The sequence below is a fragment of the Carcharodon carcharias genome, chromosome 2 (assembly GCF_017639515.1).
Source record: "Carcharodon carcharias isolate sCarCar2 chromosome 2, sCarCar2.pri, whole genome shotgun sequence".
NCBI lineage: Eukaryota > Metazoa > Chordata > Chondrichthyes > Lamniformes > Lamnidae > Carcharodon > Carcharodon carcharias.
Genome location: NC_054468.1, coordinates 92954465 through 92968373, shown reverse-complemented (window position 1 = coordinate 92968373; position 13909 = coordinate 92954465). Strand labels below are relative to the sequence as shown.

Here is a 13909-nt window from a genome sequence, read left to right as displayed (position 1 = left end):
TTGGGCCTTTAATATGTACCTGAACTTGTAAACCTGTTTTGGAGCCTTGAGTTAAAATTTCACCTGAAGAATGGCAGCTCATTGCACTCATCACTATATTGGGTTATGAGCTGAAACCATGAAGTGGGGCTTGAACACAATCATTTGACTTAGAACGTGGACTGATTCTTCATACATGCTTGTAATTGGACTTGAGAAGGCAGTTGCCTCTGAGGTTACTAGGCAGCCTGTGTGTCTTTGCATGGCAGATTGCCTGTGGTCAGCACTCAATCCCAGCAAAGAGACAACACCTTCTTCAGGAAATGAAGGGAGATGATGGGGGAGGCAAAAAAACGCATGCGTTGGAGATGGCTCTGACTCTCTGGGGCCATGGACCTTGTGAGGGCTCTGGCTCAAGGGGCCATGGGCCTGGGGCAAAGGCTCTGGCTCAAAGGGCCATGGGCCTGGGGCGAGGGCTCTGACTCTCTGGGGCCATGAGCCTGGGGCTCTGGCTCATGGGCTTTAAAGGAAAGGGTCAGTTACAGCCAGGGTTATAATCAGTACAATTCAGGATAATGTGTGACATGGAGGGGACACTGAGCTGATGTTGCTCCCAGGCACTCACTGCCCTTGTTCTTTTAGGTGTTGTGCTCATGGGCCTTAGAGATGTTGGGGAAGAAGCCATTGAGTTGCAGCAGTGCGTCTTGTAGATGGCACACACTGTCATTGTGTGCCAGCAGTGGAGGGAGTGAATGTTTATGGATTTGGATAGGTTGCTGATCACGTAGGCGGCTTTGTCTGGATGGTTGAGCTCAAGTTGTTGAAGCAGCACTCATCTAGGCAAGTTCAGATTATTCTATCACAATCGTGACCTGTGCTTTGTTGGTAGTGGAGTGGCTTTGGGAAGTCAGGAGGTGAGCAACTCAACTTAAAATACCGCAGCTTTTGACATCTTGTAATAGCCACGGCATTTATGTGCTTGGCCCAGTTGCCTTTCTGCTCATTGGGGACCCCAGGATGTTGGTGAATTTGGTGATTGTATTGTCGTTGAATGCCATGGGGAGATGGTTAGGGTCCCATGTGTTGAATATGGTCACTGACGCTTTTGGGAAGTGACGTTTAGGCCACAATAATCACAAGTCTGGACATTGTACAGCCCATGTTCTGCTCTCATGGGCTGCTTCGTTATTTGAAGAATTGCAGATGGAGCTGGACATTGCAATCATTAGTGAGCTGCCATACCTGTGACCTTATGTTGGAGAGAAGGTCATTGAAGCAGCTGGAAGGACACTACCCCAAGTAACTCTGACAGCAGTAGCCTCAGCTGAGATGTTTGGCCACCAACAAACGAACAATCTTTCTTAGTGCCAGGTGTAATGTCGCTGGAGAGTTTTCTACCTGATCCCCATTGACTTGAGCTTTATTAGAATCTTAGAATAATACAGCACAGAAGGAGTTCATTCAGCCTATTGCACTTGTGCTGGCTCAGATACAGTGATCCACTTTGTCCCACTCCCTGGTCTTTCCCTATAGCCCTATCAATTTTTCCCCTTCAAGTATTTATACAATTCTCTTTCAAAAGTTGTTGTTGAAACTGCTTCCACTGCCTTTTCAGGCAGTGCTGCACTGTGTACATTTTTTCATAATTTTGACTCTGGCTCCTTGGTGCCACACTTAGATATTGAGGGCACCACTCTCACCACACTTTGTTCTGTTCAGTATGCAAGGAGAAAGGAATTGAGGTTGATGCTGATAGTCAGATGGGGAAGGGTGGGAGAACGCTTGAGTGTAGCTTGGAATGCCAGCATGAATTGGCTGGGCCAAATGGCCTGTTGCTGTGCTATATATTTTACATAACCCAAATTGACTAACATTAAGCAGGTAATTGTTGAGCAAGTATTGCTTGATTGCACTGTCGATAACTCCTTACTGATGATGGAGAATGGCATGATAGGATGGTATAGGCCGGGTTGGATTTGCCCCGCTTTGTGAGGGCAAGACAGACCTGGACAATTTTCCACATCAGGTAAATACCAGTGTTGTAGCTGTACTGGAATGGCTTGGCGAAATCTGCAGCTCAGGCCTTCACTACAGCTGGGACGTTATGAGGGCCTATATCATTTGCTTACCCAGTGTGCCCAGCCATTTCTAAGATATTATGTGGAGTAAACCTAGACGCTTGATGACTGGCATCTGTGATGGTGAGTACAACAGGAGGAGGCCAAGAAAAGAATGATGACATGTTTATTTATGTAATGCATTTCACGGCCTTAGGACGTCCCATTGTGTTTCAAGCTAATTAAGTACTTTTTAAATTGTAGTCACTGCTGCACTGCAGGAAACATGACAGCCAATTTGCATGCAGCAAGAGAAAGAAATTAGAGTAGGGGAGAAAGCTAGCTAGAAACGTTAAAATGGATAGCAAGAGTTTCTACAGTTATTTAAACAGGAAAAGTGTGGGTAAAGTGATCGTTGGTCCCCTGGAGAGTGAGAATTGGGAGTTAATAGTAAATAACAAGGAAATTGTGGATGAAACAAACAAATATTTTGCTTCTGCCTTCACTATAGAGGATACAAAAAACATTCCAGTAATAGCTGTAAATCAGGAGGTAGAAGGGAATGAGGAACTTGGTGAAATAACAATCACTAGGGAAGCAGTACAGAGCAAACTGATGGAGCTGTAGGCTGACAAGTCTCCGGGTCCTGACGGACTTCACCCTGGGTCTTAAAAGAAGTGGCTAATGAAGTAGCAGATGCGTTGGTGTTAATTTTCCAAAATTCACTAGATTTTGGAAAGGTTCCATCAGACTGTGAAAGTAGCAAATATAACCCCCCTCTTCAAGAAGGGAGGGAGGCAGAAAGCAGGAAATGAGGCCAGTTGGATTGATGTCTGTTATGGGGAAGGTGTTAGAATCGATCATTAAGGAGGCTATAGCTGGGCACTTTGAGAAACTCAAGGTAATTGGGAAGAGACAGCATGGTTTTGTGAAAGGGAACTGTGTTTAACCAATTTATTGGAATTCTTTGAAGGAGTCACATGCGCTGTGGATAAAGGGGAGCATGTAGACTTGCAGTACTTAGATGTCCAGAAGACATTTGAAAAGGTGCAGCGTCAAAGGTTACTGCGGAAAATAAAAGCTCATGGTGTAGGGCGTAACATATTAGCATGGATAGAAGGTTGGTTAGCTGGCAGAAAGCAGCGTATGTGTAAATCGTTCTTTTTCTGATTGGCAGGATGTGACGAGTAGAGTCTCATAGGGGCCTGTAATGGGGCCTCAGCTTTTTGTAATTTATATCAATGACTTAGATGAGGGGAGTGAAGGCATGGTAGCTAAATTTGCAGATGACACAAAGATAGGTAGAAAATTATGTTGAGAAGAGGACACGAGATTGCAGAAGGATATCGATATGTTGAGTGGGTGGCCAAAAATCTGTCAGAGTATAATGTGGGAAAATGTGAAGTTGGCAGGAAGAATAAAAAAGAGCAGAGAAGAGCTGCAGAATTTTGAGGTGCAGAAATGTTCTAATGCATGAGTCACAAAATGTTAGTATGCAGGTACAGCAAGTAATTAAGAAGGCTAATGGAATTTTATTCTGAGGAATTGAACTTAAAACTAAGGATGTTGTGCTTCAGTTATACAGGGCATTAGTGAGACCAGGTATCGAATACTGTGTGCAGTTTTTGTGCCCTTATTTAAGGAAGGGTGTAAATGCGTTGGAGGCAGTTCAGAAGAGGTTTACTAGATTGATACCTGGAATGAGTGGGTTGTCTTATGAGGAAGGGTTTGACACACTGAGCTTGTTTCCACTGGGGTTTAGAAGAATGAGGGGTGACTTGATTGAAGTATACAAGATCCTGAATAGTATTGACAAGGTAGATGTGGAAAGGATGTTTCTTCTTGTAGTTGAGTCCAGAACTAGGGGGCACTGTTTTAAAATTAAGGGTTGCGCTTTAGGGCAGAGATGAGAATTTTTTTTCTGAAGGTTCTGCGACTTTGGAATTCTCTGCCTCAGAAGGCAGTGGAAGCCGGGTCACTGAATACTTTTAAGGCAGAGGTAGATAGGTTCTTGTTAGGCAAGGGAATCAAAGGTTATCGGAGGTAGATGGGAATGTGGAAATCAAAATGCAAACAGATCAACCACGATCTTATCAAATGGCAGAGCTGGCTCAAGGGGTCGTGTGGTCTACTTCTCTTATTTCATATGTTCGTATGTTCTATAATGATTAGAATTCCTTTTTAGTTATATGGTTGAGGCCTTGAGGGATAAATATTGGCCAGAATACTGTATGAACTCCCTCTGATTTTTTGAAATCATGCCCTGGAACTTTCAAGTTCTTTTGAGGGCAGATAAGGCCTTGGTTTCATGTTTTATCCGAAAGATAGCACCTCTGACAGTGTAGCACTTCTTTATTGTTATTGCATGGGAGTGTAAACCTAGATTCTGTGCTCATGTCTCTGGAATGAGACTTGAACCCACAACTTTTTTACTCAGGTGTGTTACCAACGGTGCCATGGCTGACCAGGATCATCCACTACATCTGCCTGAAGACAATTGCAGGCTGTTCAGCCTTGTCTTTTGTACTTGCTTTGTACTCAGTCATTGAGGATGAGGATGTTCATTAAGCCTGCTCTTCCCATTTGCTATTTTGTCTGCTACCAATTGCAGTTGGATGTGGCAAAACAACAGAGCTTTGACTTAATCTGTTGGTTGCGAGACCTCTTAACACTGTCTCTCGTACTGCTTCCTCTGTTTGGTACAGGTTACTAGAGCTGTGGTACCTGCACAGAAGCAATCCTAACATAGCCAATCACTTTGCAGCTTGTTGGAATGTGCATGTCTGGTTGATGCAGTGGGGACAGATGCCACTATTCTGTTAGCTTGCTATCAGTACCAAAAAAGGCTGGTTTGGCAGTAGGTTGAGATGGGCGCACTTCAGTGAAACCCCGATTGGCTGCCTCCTCTGTGTTCTTGTTCAGTGACTGTACAGGAAAAGCGGTCTTCAGATGTGGTTAGGCCTTTGTGAGTAGCACACATGTGACTAACATTTAGTGACAACGTCAGCAGAGTGTGGAATACTTGGAAACAGGACCCATTCTCACGCTGTTGAGATGGGTCATTTTTGCACTTTTTAACTAATCTGATTTGATATTTTAATTGTCTTGATTATTAGTACAGTACTTAAATTTATAAAGTACCTGGCCATAGCTAACATTTTGAAGCACCACCCCATGGAGCTAATTTTTAGGTTTTTTTTTAGTGTTCCTGTTTCCTAAGGTTTTATACACTACTTGTCTAGGCTTGTACTTAAAATATTTAAGAACATTTGAGATTACTGTCTGTCTTAAAGTATCTTTTGAGCAAATGTAAACATTTATTTACAGTGGATCTCCCCAGGTATTGTTCAGTGGTTACAGGATAGGGGAGCAGTTTGTGGAGACCATGAATATCAATTATGGCCATGAGCAATTTTGAGCCATTCAGGAAGGTATGATAATTTTTCATCTCTTGTGGAGATGGAGAGGTGGTGTAGTGCTTATGTCACTGGACTAGTAATCCAAGGCCCCGGCTAATGTTCTGGGGACATAGGTTGAAATCCCACCACGGCAGCTGGTGGAATTATAAATTCAATAAATAAATCTGGAATTATAAAGCTAGTTTCAGTAAAGGTGACCAACACAGCTATCATTGATGTGAAAACCCACCTGGTTCAATCTGCCATCCTTACCTGATCTGGGCAATGTGGTTGACTCTTAATTGTCCTCTGAAATGGCCTAGCAAGCCCCTCGGTTCAAGGGCATTTAGGGATGGGCAACAAATGCCCACATTCCATGAAAGAATATTTTTTAAAAAAGCTCATGTGACTGCCCTAGTGAGGAGAGCAGATGAGGATGATTAAAGTTCCAACGCCAGATGCTGTGTCTGACAAGAAAGGTGCATTAAAGCTGGAGATTTTGAGAAATTTTACAAGCCAAAATACCATGGAATATGGATATAAAATTCAGTGACTGAGAGAAATTGAAACCTGAATGTGTTTGAGCAGATACAAATTTGACAGCACTCTTTTCTCCACCCTGCCCCCTCCCCCAAAAAAAGCAATTTTTGTCTTTATGCAGCTATGTAGAAAGTTGAGGCAGCTATGTTCTTCTGGATCTGTCTTTGCTCCCATTGAAGTTTGACTGGTTATCAAGTGCACCCAGAGAATGACTCACTGCGGCTCCTTGAGAAATGAGGAACACCTGGATCCAGCCGAACTGGCTGATCTGCTCCTCACCTCCCTGGCTTAGGTAGGGAATTTTCCACGTGGGAGGAAGTGAATTGGAATCTACTTTCCTATGAGAAAGCAGCTTACGCTTTAAAAATGTATAGTGTGGAGAAGATGCATCACACCATCCTTTATTCTGAGGACATGGCTTCTGATTGAACTGTAATTACAGCGATATGGCAGATCAGTTATGGAGCTGCTGGATATCTAGCTTTGTGAGGTAGGTGTGTGCACTAAGTGTTCAGAAAAGGATATATTCAATGGACCCTTGAAGGGGTTCTTTAACCAGCTTCATTGCAAGATGACATGCCAGATAAGTGTCACCCTATAAATGTGAATTGATCACAATGGGGGTTTTATCTTACATGAGCATCTGCTTTCTCAGTCAACAGGTTCTGGAGTACTTGGTCATTTCTGTATTGTGAGCCTAATACCTGTTGCTGGCTGTCATGGTACTGTGGAATCTTGATGCAACAGTGGTAGCGTTGAGAGTGAAGAGGTTAATCAGTATGAAAACCCAGACCTTTTGTATCTTGAACATATCCACTTTCTTTGCCTGTCATTGTAGTCAATGTCTGCTGCTGTTGACAAGCTACTGGTAGCCAAATGTTACCCTGTGATGGGTCCAGTGACAGGGCTGCAATTGTTGATTGTCTGCATAGATAGATCCACCACGTTTAATCTTGTGCTGTTACTCACTGTCATAAGACAATGGCATAATAGCGCACCTCTGAGTACGATAAACTAGCGCTTTATGGAGGCAAGGTGGCAATCAAGCGAGAGTCCCTGTGATTGTGACTTTTCCCTTTTTAAGGAGCCAGTATTTGCACAGTGTGATCTGCATTCCAAGCAATTTGAATGAGCCAATCTGACCCTGTGGATTTTGTAGATTAAATGAAAGTAAAAAATGGCATTTCCCACTGCTGGCAGAGGCACATTTACATAGCACTGCCTCTTTCATCTTGTGTGTACTTCATCCTGTATAATATACTGTAATTACAATTCACGTTGTGATCTCAATGTAGATTGTATGATTATTTTGTTGAACAGCTCTGTTCTGTGTACAAGTGTGGCTCACACTATAATTCCCACTTCCATTCTCTTGGGTGTGGTGTAGTCCTCTGAATATTGAAGGGAGACTTTGCATGTATGGTGGATCTGTTGGGGTCCTTGGTAGTAATCAACCCTTTGTATCCCACATCCAGGCCAAGTTGGATGATGGTAGACAGAATGGGGAAGATGCCTCGGGCTGTATTTGTTTTTTTTTTTGGCATGGCGGAGTTATGTGTTTTAAAACATGTATTTACTTGGATTATGTCCTCTCATGGCCCCTTCTCCCATGAGTTCTGTACTGGCCAAGTTTATTTACATGTGGTCTGATGAGAGGCATACATCACTAATGTAATAAACATCAGAATGCTTGTGTGCTTGAACAGCCAGAGTTTTTAAAGTTTCTATTATGTTACCAATTAAAATTCAGGACCATGTCAAGGAAGCACACTCCCTAGCATCAGGGACAGTGGTGCGGAGAGGATTTTCCTATCACTGCTGGATATTTGGGAAGCTGTCAACGGAAGATGTTCCCTAACATAACTGGATATTGGGGATAGTGTCAAAGAGGTTGTTATGACTGATGCAGGTGGTAAAAAGCAGAGCTATTTTAAAAAAAAATCCCAGAGGGAAACTTTAAACAACTGTAATAACCAAAAATTTTAAGTGTTATGTTTGAGATGCGACTCTAAACTCAGGAATCAGACCACTGGTTCTCGAGGTTTTACATTAAACTAAATGAAACATTTATTAATTTACACAGGTTAAAATATATATACACATGGCTACAAATTACTATTATCATAACTTTTAACAAATTCCTGAACTAACCCTCATTAAGGTAATAGCAACATAGACTTAACCAAACACCAGGCAAAGCATTTTCACCTTACGAATTCAGAATGAGGTTCTTTTCACTTTTCTCAGTTGGAGGCTTGCAGTTGCCTTTTGATCTTACATCGCCTCTGCTTGCACACCCGAAAACTACTGAAGTTGTACCTACCAGCCCCATTGAATGCTAATTCTCATCTTATCAACAACCTCTGATTCACCTTTTAACAATGAAACCCCATTTATTGTACCAATTTTATTAGTGATATAAACATATTTCTTGGTAGCTGCTGAAAAGGCATCAAGTTTTCACCCCAATTCTTGAATGCTCTATTCAAAAAATGCAAACGCACACTATCTCCCATATCAAAACTAATACCCCTCAAAGCACCCGGACTAGCTGGATTTAATCCAATTAAGACAGTTTAACAAACTAAACCTCTATTCTAAAAAGAAAAATGTTTTCCAAAATATTATATACATTGTTTCATGACAGAGGTGCATTCCTAGAATCACTAGTTTCTAGTGTTGACGGAAGTTGAAGGGTGAGCTTCATGTGGGGGACACTAAGCAATGATTAACTCCATATAGCAAGAGTGTTCAGTCCATTTGAATCTTCAAGCTGTGTAAATGCAGCGTGATCAGCATCCCTGTGATATCCTGACATGCCATCGAACAAGCTTTTGTAGTAAACTTGTTTTAATGAATTGGAAATGGGTAGCCACGCCTTGATTGAAGAGGAATCTCAGCAGTTGTGTGATGCATACCAATGGTGTTGTGGAATGTGACTTTTTAAAATTTGTTCAGTGTGATCATTGTTGACATGGTCGACATTCATTGCCCATCCCCATGAATAGGGATAGTGAAAGGTAGTTATTTATTGGTATTGAGCAGACATTTCACTGTGTTTGGGTTTTAAAAAGTCTTTTTAAAGAAATTTGAATGTTGCACACAGTACACCTTACTACAGACCATTCTAAAATCAGCTGTGTATTTTGATGACTCTGTGACTTGAGATTCCATTGCTGTCCTGTTTAAAAAGGATATCCAGGCCATTTGGGCTAACCAGTCCAAGTCAGTGTTTATGCTCCACTCGAACTTCCTCCAAACTTCATCTAAATCTGGTATCCTAATCCTCTATTCTATTTCTTTCTCCATTACAAGCTTCCCCTTGAATGCATCGATAATGTTCGCTTGAACCACTCCTTTCCACATTCTTAGGGGAAAGAAGTTTCTTGATTTTCTATTGGATTTTTTGGTGGCTGTCTAATACTGATGGCCTCTTGCCCATGAAAGGATGCATTCTTTCTAACCACTCTATCAAAACCTTTCATAATTTTAAAGATCTCCATTAGGTCACCCCTTGATCTTTTTTCAGAAGAGCCACAGCCTGTCAATCCTTTGCTGATATCTATACCCATGCATTTCTGGTGCTATCATTGGTCATTTACTATATGCACCCATCAGCTGTGAATATAGGTCACACATAGATTTATGTGGCTGGTGTTGCCTGTGATGGCAGAGGAGGGTGGTATCCTTCCACCTAGACTTTTGAGGGGGATTGGGAAGACCGATTTGAATGCTGGCTGTTGTAAATCATTATCTTTTCTCGACCCCCCCCCTTCCCTCCCCGGAACCTGACCAAGATATTCAGCAGAAATAAAAATGAAAAATTCTGTAAAGACTCAGATCTAGCAGCATCTGTGGAGAGAAAGAGAGTTAAAGCTTCGAGTCTGTATGACTCTGCACCCAAAGTATTTTGCTTTCATCAAGATATTCAATAGCGTATCTTGATTCTGTCACTGAGGCAGATTAGAACCACAATGTCATGGAAGCAATGATGCCTCCAAGGTCAAACCATCCTGGCTTGGACATTTGTTGCTGATGTTTCGTTGTTACAAAGTCTTGGAAATCCCCATGTAAAACATCAAGGGATTACCAACCTCAAGATTGACAGCATTTCAAGAATCTGGCCCATCACTAACACCATCATTTTGAAGCAACTAAGGTTAGATTTTAAAAATTCATTTACGGGATGTGGGCGCCGCTGGCTAGGCCAGCATTTATTGTCCATCCCTAACTACTCTTGAGAAGTTGGTGGTGAGCTACCGCCTTGAACTGCTGCAGTCTCTGTGGTGTAGGTACACCCACAGTGCTGTTAAGGAGGGAGTTCCAGGATTTTGACCCAGTGACAGTAAAGGAATGGCAATATATTTCCAGGTCAGAATGGTGGGTGACTTGGAGGGGAATTTCCAGATGGTGGTGTTCCCACCTATCTGCTGCCCTTGTCCTTCTAGATGGTAGTGGTCATGGGTTTGGAAGGTGCTGCTGAAGGAGCCTTGGCGAGAATATGCAGTGCATCTTGTAGATAGTACACACTGCTGCTACTGTTTGGTAAAGGGAGTGAATGTTTGTGGATGGGGTGCCAATCAAGCAGGCTGCTTTGTCCTGGAAGGCGTCAAGCTTCATGAGTGTTGTTGGAGCTGCACTCATCCAGGCAAGTGGAATGTATTCCATCACATTCCTGACTTGTGCCTTGATGGACAGGTTTTGGGAGTTGGGAGATGAGCTACTTGCTGCAGGATTCTGAGCCTCAGACCTGCTCTTGTAGCCAGAGTATTTATATGGCTAGTTCATTTCAGTTTCTAGTTAATGGTAACGCCCAGGATGTTGATGGTGGGGGATTCAGCTATGATAATGCCATTAAACGTCATGGGTGATGGTTAGTTTCTCTCTTGTTGGTGATGGTCATTGCCTGGCACTTGTGTGGTGTGAATGTTTCTTGCCACTTGTCAGCCCAAGCCTGGATGTTGTCCAGGTCTTGCTGAATTTGGGCATGGACTGCTTCAGTATCTGAGGAGTCGCGAATGGTGCTGAACAATGTGCAATCATCAGCGAACCTCCTTGCTTCTGACCTTATATGGGGAGGAAAGTCATTGATGAAGTAGCTGAGATGGTTGGGCCTACCCTGAGGAACTCCTACAGCGATGTCCTGGAACTAAGATGATTGACCTCCAACAACCATAACTGTCTTCCTTTGTGCTCAGTATGTTTTCTCCTTATTCAAAATCTATCCCATTTAGCATTGGTGGTGCCACACAGCATGATGGAGGACATCCTCAATATGAAGGTAAGATTTCGTCTCCACAAGGACTATGCGGTGGGGTGGTCAATCCTGTCATGAACGGATGCATCTGCGGCAGGCAGGTTGGTGAGCATGAGGTCAGCGGAGAGTTTTCCCCCTGATTCCCATTGACTCCAGTTTTGCTAAGACTCCCTGATACATGGTCAAATGCTATGTTGATGTCAAGGGCAATCACTCTCACCTCACCTCTGGAGTTCAGCTCTTTTATCTATGTTTGAACCAAGGTTATAATGAGGTCAGGAGCTGAGTGACCCTGGCAGAACCCAAACTGAGCATCAGTAAGTCGATTTTTGCTAAGCAAAAGCAGTTTGACCGCACCATTGATGACCCCTTCCATCGCTTTACTGATGATGGAGAGTGACTGATGGGGTGATAATTGGCTGGGTTGGATTTGTCCTTTTTGTGTACAGGACATACCTGAGCAATTTTCCACATTGCTGGGTAGATGCCTGTGTTGTAACAGGATTGGAACAGCTTGGCTAGGGGCACGGCAAGTTCTGGAGCACAAGTCTTCAGTACTATTGCTGGAATATTGTCAGGGCCCATAGCCTTTGCACCATCCAGCACCTTCATATTACATGGAGTGAATCAAATTGAAGACTGGCCTCTGTGATGCTGGGGACCTCTGGAGGAGACAGAGATGGATCATCTATTTGGCATTTCTGGCTTAAGATTGTTGCAAATGCCTCAGCCTTTTCTTTTGCACTGATGTGCTGGACTTCTCCATCATTGAGGATGGCGATACTTGTGGAACCTCCTCCACCAATGAGTTGTTTAATTGCCTTCCACCATTCACGACTGAATGTGGCAGGACTGCAGAGCTTAGGTCTGCTCCGTTGGTTGTGGGATCGCTTCGCTCTGTCTATCACTTGCTGCTTATGCTGTTTGGCACACAAATAGTTCTGTGTTGTAGCTTCTTCAGGTTGACATCTCATTTTTAGGTATGCTTGGTGCTGCTCCTGGCATGCCCTCCTGCATTCTTCATTGAACCAGGATTAATCCCCTGGCTTGATGGTAATGGTAGAGTGGGGGATATGCTGGGCCATGAGGTTACAGATTGTGGTTGAGTACAACTCTGTTGCTGTTGGCCCACAGCGTCTCATGGATGCGCAGTCTTGAATTGTGAGATCTGTTCGAAATCTATCCCATTTAGCAAGGTGGTAGTGCCACACAACGAGATGCAGGGTATCCTCCATGTGAAGGTGAGACTTCGTCTCCACAAGGACTGTGCGGTCACTGCTACCAATATTGTCATGGACAGACACATCTGCGGCAGGCAGGTTGGTGTTGGTGTTGGTGAGGATGAGGTTGAGTGTTTTTCCCTCTTGTTGGTTCCCTCACCACCTGCTGCAGACCCAGTCCAGCAGCTATGTCATTTAGGACTCAGCCAGCTCGTTTAGTAGTGCTACCGAGCCACTCTTGGTGATGGACATTGAAGTCCCCCACCCAGAGTACAATCTGCACCCTTGCCACCCTCAGTGCTTCCTCCAAATGGTGTTCAACATGGAGGAGCACTGATTCATCAGCTGATTAGTCAGGAGATTACCTTGGCCATGTTTGACCTGATGCCATGGGACATCATGGGGGCAGGAGTCAAAGTTGATGATCCCCAGGGCAACTCCCTCCTGACTGTATACCACTGTGCCACCAAATCTGCTGGGTCTGTGCTGCTGTTGAGACAAGACATATCCAGGGATAGTGACAGTGGTATCTGGGACATGATCTGTCAGGTATGATTTTGTGAGTGTGACTTTCAGGCTTGATTGACTAGTTTGTGAGACAGTTCTCCCAATTTTGGCACCAACCCCCAGATGTTAGTAAGGAGGACTTTGCAGGGTCGACAGGGCTGAGTTTGCCATTGTTGTTTCCAGTGCCTTGGTCGATGCTGGGTGGTCTGTCTAGTTTCTTTCCTTATTGTTGATTTTGTAGCAGCATGATACAACTGCTAGGCCTTTTCAGAGGGCATTTAAGAGTCGACCACGTTACTGCGGATCTGGAGTCACATGTAGGCCAGACCAGGTGAGGACGGCCGAGTGAACCAGATGGGTTTTTACGACAATCGACAATGGTTTCATGATCATTATTAAACTTTTAATTCCAGATTTTTATTGAATTCAAATTCCAACATCTGCCATGGTGGGATTCAAGCCCAGATCCCCAGAGCATTACCCTGGGTCTCGATTACCAGTCCAGTCACAATATGCCACTGCACACTTGTCACAGTTTAACTTCCAGTCTTCAAAAAGCTTTCAGTAAGGTGTCACACAGGTGGCTGTTAGACAAGATTAAGGCTCATGGGATTGGAGTAATATATTAGCTTGGATTGGAGATGGGTTGGCAGATGGAAAACAATGGGAATAAATGGGTCATTTTTGGGTTGGTGGGTTGGTATGTTGCAACTGTAAAGGGAGAACAAAGATTGGTCATTGGGCCTTTGTCAATGACTCTGAATGCACCCAAGTTTGCTGCTGATACAAAGGTAGATCGGAAAGTAAGCTGTGAGGAGGATGTAAAAAGGCTAAAAAACATGTTAAGTAGTGCACACAAAAGTGGTAGATGGAATATAATGTGAAGAAATGTGAAATTAGCCACTTTAGCAGGAAAATGGAAAAGCAGAATATATTTTACAAGATGAGACA

General features: G+C 43.4%; 1 protein-coding gene across 4 annotated transcripts in view; it reads left to right on the top strand.

Annotated features, from left to right (window-relative positions):
* LOC121271661 (serine/threonine-protein kinase PAK 2-like) overlaps positions 1-13909 on the top strand; it is a 70302-nt gene that overhangs the window by 22857 nt on the left and 33536 nt on the right. The window contains exon 1 of one of the 4 annotated variants that reach the window (XM_041177791.1): positions 2919-2937. The exons of 2 other annotated variants lie outside the window; for them this stretch is intronic. The gene's annotated coding sequence lies outside the window, so the exon portion shown is untranslated. Of the gene's footprint in view, positions 1-2918; positions 2938-6445; positions 6465-13909 lie in introns of those variants that run through there. One more of the 4 variants, XM_041177786.1, reaches the window with a different exon arrangement.